Genomic DNA, 7,500 nt, shown 5'->3' on the forward strand with positions numbered 1-7,500 from the left:
AAACGTTTAACTAGCTGTGGTCCTATTACTTGCGCTCTACCGTGGAACAACTGCTGGATGAGTCCTGCTGGAGAATATTGAACCTACAACAAGTCTGAGGTAAATAAGAATTCCACAGGAATATAATCAAACAGGGACCTACAACACTTCCGAGCCAGATAGGAGTCGAACCTACAATCTTCTGATCCGTAGTCAGACGCGTTATCCATTGCACCACTGGCCCTATGTAGACTTATGCATCCTTTTGTCCTTAAGTGGGCTAGAAAGTGTGTGTGTGTGTGTGTGTGTGTGTGAAGGCACAAGGAAACCCATCTGACCTCCTGGAAGTCTGTTCTGTGAGGTTTTCCCAAGTTTTACAAAGGACTTTAGGAGAAGGAAGCACCTAAAAGCTAGGCGAAATGGTCCTAGATCCAAGGAAATCTTTTAGATCAGGCTCAGTTTCTTAAATAGTTTGCATTAACATAATCAGTTCCAGGTCTGTGTGGGGCTGAGCTTGAGAACTCCTTAGTAAGTAGGCGTTTACAACAATAAGGGGTTTAATATTACAACACAGGCGAACATTCAGACACATTATCATAAGCTCACCTTGTCCAGGGACCCAAGCATGCTGCCTTTCCACTCTCAGAGCCCTTCACCTAACCTACTGTGCAGCTGTTTCAATTTAATAATACTACTCGCAAATAGAGAACATGTAGGAATCGCTATTTATTTAGCAATTCCTACATGAATACCGTTTTGCGTGTCCTCAAAAGCGAGTCGCTATGATTCGCTATTAGGGCCACGCAAAACGGCCCGTACATGAATCAGGCTGCAGGTCTCTAGGCGCTTGGAGGACATATTGGGTCTACATCCCTCAGTTTCTGAGGTCCAAGAAATGTTCACCCTCTACCCTAATAGAGAGGTCTTGGCCGATCGTGGCTGAGAGGGGAAGAAGGTAGCAGTGCAAGATGCTTATGGGCCTTCTCTAATAATGGACCAACTTTCTCTCTCTCTCCTTACCTGTGGTTCTGCCTGGCTACTGGGGCTACCAGTAGTAAGCCTGCAGCCCACAGGGAGTTGGTTTGTTCCTCTCACACATGTAAATGGGTAAGCATTCAAGTGCACACACCTGCCTACGTCCACAGACCCTCGCGCACACACACTTTTGTCAACAAGCTTTTTCGCAATTAAGAGTATCAGGGACCCATGTTGAAATACAAAAGCAGCACACCACGTGACGGCCATCACATAGAGTCCAGCAGCAAATGGGAAACGTTTAACTAGCTGTGGTCCTATTACTTGCGCTCTACCGTGGAACAACTGCTGGATGAGTCCTGCTGGAGAATATTGAACCTACAACAAGTCTGAGGTAAATAAGAATTCCACAGGAATATAATCAAACAGGGACCTACAACCCTTCCGAGCCAGATAGGAGTCGAACCTACAATCTTCTGATCCGTAGTCAGACGCGTTATCCATTGCGCCACTGGCCCTATGTAGACTTATGCATCCTTTTGTCCTTAAGTGGGCTAGAAAGTGTGTGTGTGTGTGTGTGTGTGTGTGAAGGCACAAGGAAACCCATCTGACCTCCTGGAAGTCTGTTCTGTGAGGTTTTCCCAAGTTTTACAAAGGACTTTAGGAGAAGGAAGCACCTAAAAGCTAGGCGAAATGGTCCTAGATCCAAGGAAATCTTTTAGATCAGGCTCAGTTTCTTAAATAGTTTGCATTAACATAATCAGTTCCAGGTCTGTGTGGGGCTGAGCTTGAGAACTCCTTAGTAAGTAGGCGTTTACAACAATAAGGGGTTTAATATTACAACACAGGCGAACATTCAGACACATTATCATAAGCTCACCTTGTCCAGGGACCCAAGCATGCTGCCTTTCCACTCTCAGAGCCCTTCACCTAACCTACTGTGCAGCTGTTTCAATTTAATAATACTACTCGCAAATAGAGAACATGTAGGAATCGCTATTTATTTAGCAATTCCTACATGAATACCGTTTTGCGTGTCCTCAAAAGCGAGTCGCTATGATTCGCTATTAGGGCCACGCAAAACGGCCCGTACATGAATCAGGCTGCAGGTCTCTAGGCGCTTGGAGGACATATTGGGTCTACATCCCTCAGTTTCTGAGGTCCAAGAAATGTTCACCCTCTACCCTAATAGAGAGGTCTTGGCCGATCGTGGCTGAGAGGGGAAGAAGGTAGCAGTGCAAGATGCTTATGGGCCTTCTCTAATAATGGACCAACTTTCTCTCTCTCTCCTTACCTGTGGTTCTGCCTGGCTACTGGGGCTACCAGTAGTAAGCCTGCAGCCCACAGGGAGTTGGTTTGTTCCTCTCACACATGTAAATGGGTAAGCATTCAAGTGCACACACCTGCCTACGTCCACAGACCCTCGCGCACACACACTTTTGTCAACAAGCTTTTTCGCAATTAAGAGTATCAGGGACCCATTTTGAAATACAAAAGCAGCACACCACGTGACGGCCATCACATAGAGTCCAGCAGCAAATGGGAAACGTTTAACTAGCTGTGGTCCTATTACTTGCGCTCTACCGTGGAACAACTGCTGGATGAGTCCTGCTGGAGAATATTGAACCTACAACAAGTCTGAGGTAAATAAGAATTCCACAGGAATATAATCAAACAGGGACCTACAACCCTTCCGAGCCAGATAGGAGTCGAACCTACAATCTTCTGATCCGTAGTCAGACGCGTTATCCATTGCGCCACTGGCCCTATGTAGACTTATGCATCCTTTTGTCCTTAAGTGGGCTAGAAAGTGTGTGTGTGTGTGTGTGTGTGTGTGAAGGCACAAGGAAACCCATCTGACCTCCTGGAAGTCTGTTCTGTGAGGTTTTCCCAAGTTTTACAAAGGACTTTAGGAGAAGGAAGCACCTAAAAGCTAGGCGAAATGGTCCTAGATCCAAGGAAATCTTTTAGATCAGGCTCAGTTTCTTAAATAGTTTGCATTAACATAATCAGTTCCAGGTCTGTGTGGGGCTGAGCTTGAGAACTCCTTAGTAAGTAGGCGTTTACAACAATAAGGGGTTTAATATTACAACACAGGCGAACATTCAGACACATTATCATAAGCTCACCTTGTCCAGGGACCCAAGCATGCTGCCTTTCCACTCTCAGAGCCCTTCACCTAACCTACTGTGCAGCTGTTTCAATTTAATAATACTACTCGCAAATAGAGAACATGTAGGAATCGCTATTTATTTAGCAATTCCTACATGAATACCGTTTTGCGTGTCCTCAAAAGCAAGTCGCTATGATTGGCTATTAGGGCCACGCAAAACGGCCCGTACATGAATCAGGCTGCAGGTCTCTACTGGCGCTTGGAGGACATATTGGGTCTACATCCCTCAGTTTCTGAGGTCCAAGAAATGTTCACCCTCTACCCTAATAGAGAGGTCTTGGCCGATCGTGGCTGAGAGGGGAAGAAGGTAGCAGTGCAAGATGCTTATGGGCCTTCTCTAATAATGGACCAACTTTCTCTCTCTCTCCTTACCTGTGGTTCTGCCTGGCTACTGGGGCTACCAGTAGTAAGCCTGCAGCCCACAGGGAGTTGGTTTGTTCCTCTCACACATGTAAATGGGTAAGCATTCAAGTGCACACACCTGCCTACGTCCACAGACCCTCGCGCACACACACTTTTGTCAACAAGCTTTTTCGCAATTAAGAGTATCAGGGACCCATGTTGAAATACAAAAGCAGCACACCACGTGACGGCCATCACATAGAGTCCAGCAGCAAATGGGAAACGTTTAACTAGCTGTGGTCCTATTACTTGCGCTCTACCGTGGAACAACTGCTGGATGAGTCCTGCTGGAGAATATTGAACCTACAACAAGTCTGAGGTAAATAAGAATTCCACAGGAATATAATCAAACAGGGACCTACAACCCTTCCGAGCCAGATAGGAGTCGAACCTACAATCTTCTGATCCGTAGTCAGACGCGTTATCCATTGCGCCACTGGCCCTATGTAGACTTATGCATCCTTTTGTCCTTAAGTGGGCTAGAAAGTGTGTGTGTGTGTGTGTGTGTGTGTGAAGGCACAAGGAAACCCATCTGACCTCCTGGAAGTCTGTTCTGTGAGGTTTTCCCAAGTTTTACAAAGGACTTTAGGAGAAGGAAGCACCTAAAAGCTAGGCGAAATGGTCCTAGATCCAAGGAAATCTTTTAGATCAGGCTCAGTTTCTTAAATAGTTTGCATTAACATAATCAGTTCCAGGTCTGTGTGGGGCTGAGCTTGAGAACTCCTTAGTAAGTAGGCGTTTACAACAATAAGGGGTTTAATATTACAACACAGGCGAACATTCAGACACATTATCATAAGCTCACCTTGTCCAGGGACCCAAGCATGCTACCTTTCCACTCTCAGAGCCCTTCACCTAACCTACTGTGCAGCTGTTTCAATTTAATAATACTACTCGCAAATAGAGAACATGTAGGAATCGCTATTTATTTAGCAATTCCTACATGAATACCGTTTTGCGTGTCCTCAAAAGCGAGTCGCTATGATTCGCTATTAGGGCCACGCAAAACGGCCCGTACATGAATCAGGCTGCAGGTCTCTAGGCGCTTGGAGGACATATTGGGTCTACATCCCTCAGTTTCTGAGGTCCAAGAAATGTTCACCCTCTACCCTAATAGAGAGGTCTTGGCCGATCGTGGCTGAGAGGGGAAGAAGGTAGCAGTGCAAGATGCTTATGGGCCTTCTCTAATAATGGACCAACTTTCTCTCTCTCTCCTTACCTGTGGTTCTGCCTGGCTACTGGGGCTACCAGTAGTAAGCCTGCAGCCCACAGGGAGTTGGTTTGTTCCTCTCACACATGTAAATGGGTAAGCATTCAAGTGCACACACCTGCCTACGTCCACAGACCCTCGCGCACACACACTTTTGTCAACAAGCTTTTTCGCAATTAAGAGTATCAGGGACCCATGTTGAAATACAAAAGCAGCACACCACGTGACGGCCATCACATAGAGTCCAGCAGCAAATGGGAAACGTTTAACTAGCTGTGGTCCTATTACTTGCGCTCTACCGTGGAACAACTGCTGGATGAGTCCTGCTGGAGAATATTGAACCTACAACAAGTCTGAGGTAAATAAGAATTCCACAGGAATATAATCAAACAGGGACCTACAACCCTTCCGAGCCAGATAGGAGTCGAACCTACAATCTTCTGATCCGTAGTCAGACGCGTTATCCATTGCGCCACTGGCCCTATGTAGACTTATGCATCCTTTTGTCCTTAAGTGGGCTAGAAAGTGTGTGTGTGTGTGTGTGTGTGTGTGAAGGCACAAGGAAACCCATCTGACCTCCTGGAAGTCTGTTCTGTGAGGTTTTCCCAAGTTTTACAAAGGACTTTAGGAGAAGGAAGCACCTAAAAGCTAGGCGAAATGGTCCTAGATCCAAGGAAATCTTTTAGATCAGGCTCAGTTTCTTAAATAGTTTGCATTAACATAATCAGTTCCAGGTCTGTGTGGGGCTGAGCTTGAGAACTCCTTAGTAAGTAGGCGTTTACAACAATAAGGGGTTTAATATTACAACACAGGCGAACATTCAGACACATTATCATAAGCTCACCTTGTCCAGGGACCCAAGCATGCTGCCTTTCCACTCTCAGAGCCCTTCACCTAACCTACTGTGCAGCTGTTTCAATTTAATAATACTACTCGCAAATAGAGAACATGTAGGAATCGCTATTTATTTAGCAATTCCTACATGAATACCGTTTTGCGTGTCCTCAAAAGCGAGTCGCTATGATTCGCTATTAGGGCCACGCAAAACGGCCCGTACATGAATCAGGCTGCAGGTCTCTAGGCGCTTGGAGGACATATTGGGTCTACATCCCTCAGTTTCTGAGGTCCAAGAAATGTTCACCCTCTACCCTAATAGAGAGGTCTTGGCCGATCGTGGCTGAGAGGGGAAGAAGGTAGCAGTGCAAGATGCTTATGGGCCTTCTCTAATAATGGACCAACTTTCTCTCTCTCTCCTTACCTGTGGTTCTGCCTGGCTACTGGGGCTACCAGTAGTAAGCCTGCAGCCCACAGGGAGTTGGTTTGTTCCTCTCACACATGTAAATGGGTAAGCATTCAAGTGCACACACCTGCCTACGTCCACAGACCCTCGCGCACACACACTTTTGTCAACAAGCTTTTTCGCAATTAAGAGTATCAGGGACCCATTTTGAAATACAAAAGCAGCACACCACGTGACGGCCATCACATAGAGTCCAGCAGCAAATGGGAAACGTTTAACTAGCTGTGGTCCTATTACTTGCGCTCTACCGTGGAACAACTGCTGGATGAGTCCTGCTGGAGAATATTGAACCTACAACAAGTCTGAGGTAAATAAGAATTCCACAGGAATATAATCAAACAGGGACCTACAACCCTTCCGAGCCAGATAGGAGTCGAACCTACAATCTTCTGATCCGTAGTCAGACGCGTTATCCATTGCGCCACTGGCCCTATGTAGACTTATGCATCCTTTTGTCCTTAAGTGGGCTAGAAAGTGTGTGTGTGTGTGTGTGTGTGTGTGAAGGCACAAGGAAACCCATCTGACCTCCTGGAAGTCTGTTCTGTGAGGTTTTCCCAAGTTTTACAAAGGACTTTAGGAGAAGGAAGCACCTAAAAGCTAGGCGAAATGGTCCTAGATCCAAGGAAATCTTTTAGATCAGGCTCAGTTTCTTAAATAGTTTGCATTAACATAATCAGTTCCAGGTCTGTGTGGGGCTGAGCTTGAGAACTCCTTAGTAAGTAGGCGTTTACAACAATAAGGGGTTTAATATTACAACACAGGCGAACATTCAGACACATTATCATAAGCTCACCTTGTCCAGGGACCCAAGCATGCTGCCTTTCCACTCTCAGAGCCCTTCACCTAACCTACTGTGCAGCTGTTTCAATTTAATAATACTACTCGCAAATAGAGAACATGTAGGAATCGCTATTTATTTAGCAATTCCTACATGAATACCGTTTTGCGTGTCCTCAAAAGCGAGTCGCTATGATTGGCTATTAGGGCCACGCAAAACGGCCCGTACATGAATCAGGCTGCAGGTCTCTAGGCGCTTGGAGGACATATTGGGTCTACATCCCTCAGTTTCTGAGGTCCAAGAAATGTTCACCCTCTACCCTAATAGAGAGGTCTTGGCCGATCGTGGCTGAGAGGGGAAGAAGGTAGCAGTGCAAGATGCTTATGGGCCTTCTCTAATAATGGACCAACTTTCTCTCTCTCTCCTTACCTGTGGTTCTGCCTGGCTACTGGGGCTACCAGTAGTAAGCCTGCAGCCCACAGGGAGTTGGTTTGTTCCTCTCACACATGTAAATGGGTAAGCATTCAAGTGCACACACCTGCCTACGTCCACAGACCCTCGCGCACACACACTTTTGTCAACAAGCTTTTTCGCAATTAAGAGTATCAGGGACCCATGTTGAAATACAAAAGCAGCACACCACGTGACGGCCATCACATAGAGTCCAGCAGCAAATGGGAAAC

General features: G+C 46.2%; 5 non-coding genes across 5 annotated transcripts; all 5 read right to left on the minus strand.

The window, feature by feature from the left end:
- Positions 1 to 1,399: 1,399 nt before the first annotated feature.
- Positions 1,400 to 1,472, minus strand: TRNAR-ACG (transfer RNA arginine (anticodon ACG)). Its single transcript has one exon. It is a non-coding gene; the product is annotated as a tRNA-Arg (tRNA).
- A 1,176-nt stretch (positions 1,473 to 2,648) lies between these two features.
- TRNAR-ACG (transfer RNA arginine (anticodon ACG)) lies at positions 2,649 to 2,721 on the minus strand. The gene has a single exon. It is a non-coding gene; the product is annotated as a tRNA-Arg (tRNA).
- A 1,178-nt stretch (positions 2,722 to 3,899) lies between these two features.
- On the minus strand, positions 3,900 to 3,972 carry TRNAR-ACG (transfer RNA arginine (anticodon ACG)). The gene has a single exon. It is a non-coding gene; the product is annotated as a tRNA-Arg (tRNA).
- Positions 3,973 to 5,148: 1,176 nt separating this feature from the next.
- On the minus strand, positions 5,149 to 5,221 carry TRNAR-ACG (transfer RNA arginine (anticodon ACG)). The gene has a single exon. It is a non-coding gene; the product is annotated as a tRNA-Arg (tRNA).
- A 1,176-nt stretch (positions 5,222 to 6,397) lies between these two features.
- TRNAR-ACG (transfer RNA arginine (anticodon ACG)) lies at positions 6,398 to 6,470 on the minus strand. Its single transcript has one exon. It is a non-coding gene; the product is annotated as a tRNA-Arg (tRNA).
- Between the last annotated feature and the right edge of the window lie 1,030 nt (positions 6,471 to 7,500).

Source organism: Lissotriton vulgaris, chromosome 7, assembly GCF_964263255.1.
Source record: "Lissotriton vulgaris chromosome 7, aLisVul1.2, whole genome shotgun sequence".
NCBI classification, from domain to species: Eukaryota; Metazoa; Chordata; class Amphibia; order Caudata; family Salamandridae; genus Lissotriton; species Lissotriton vulgaris.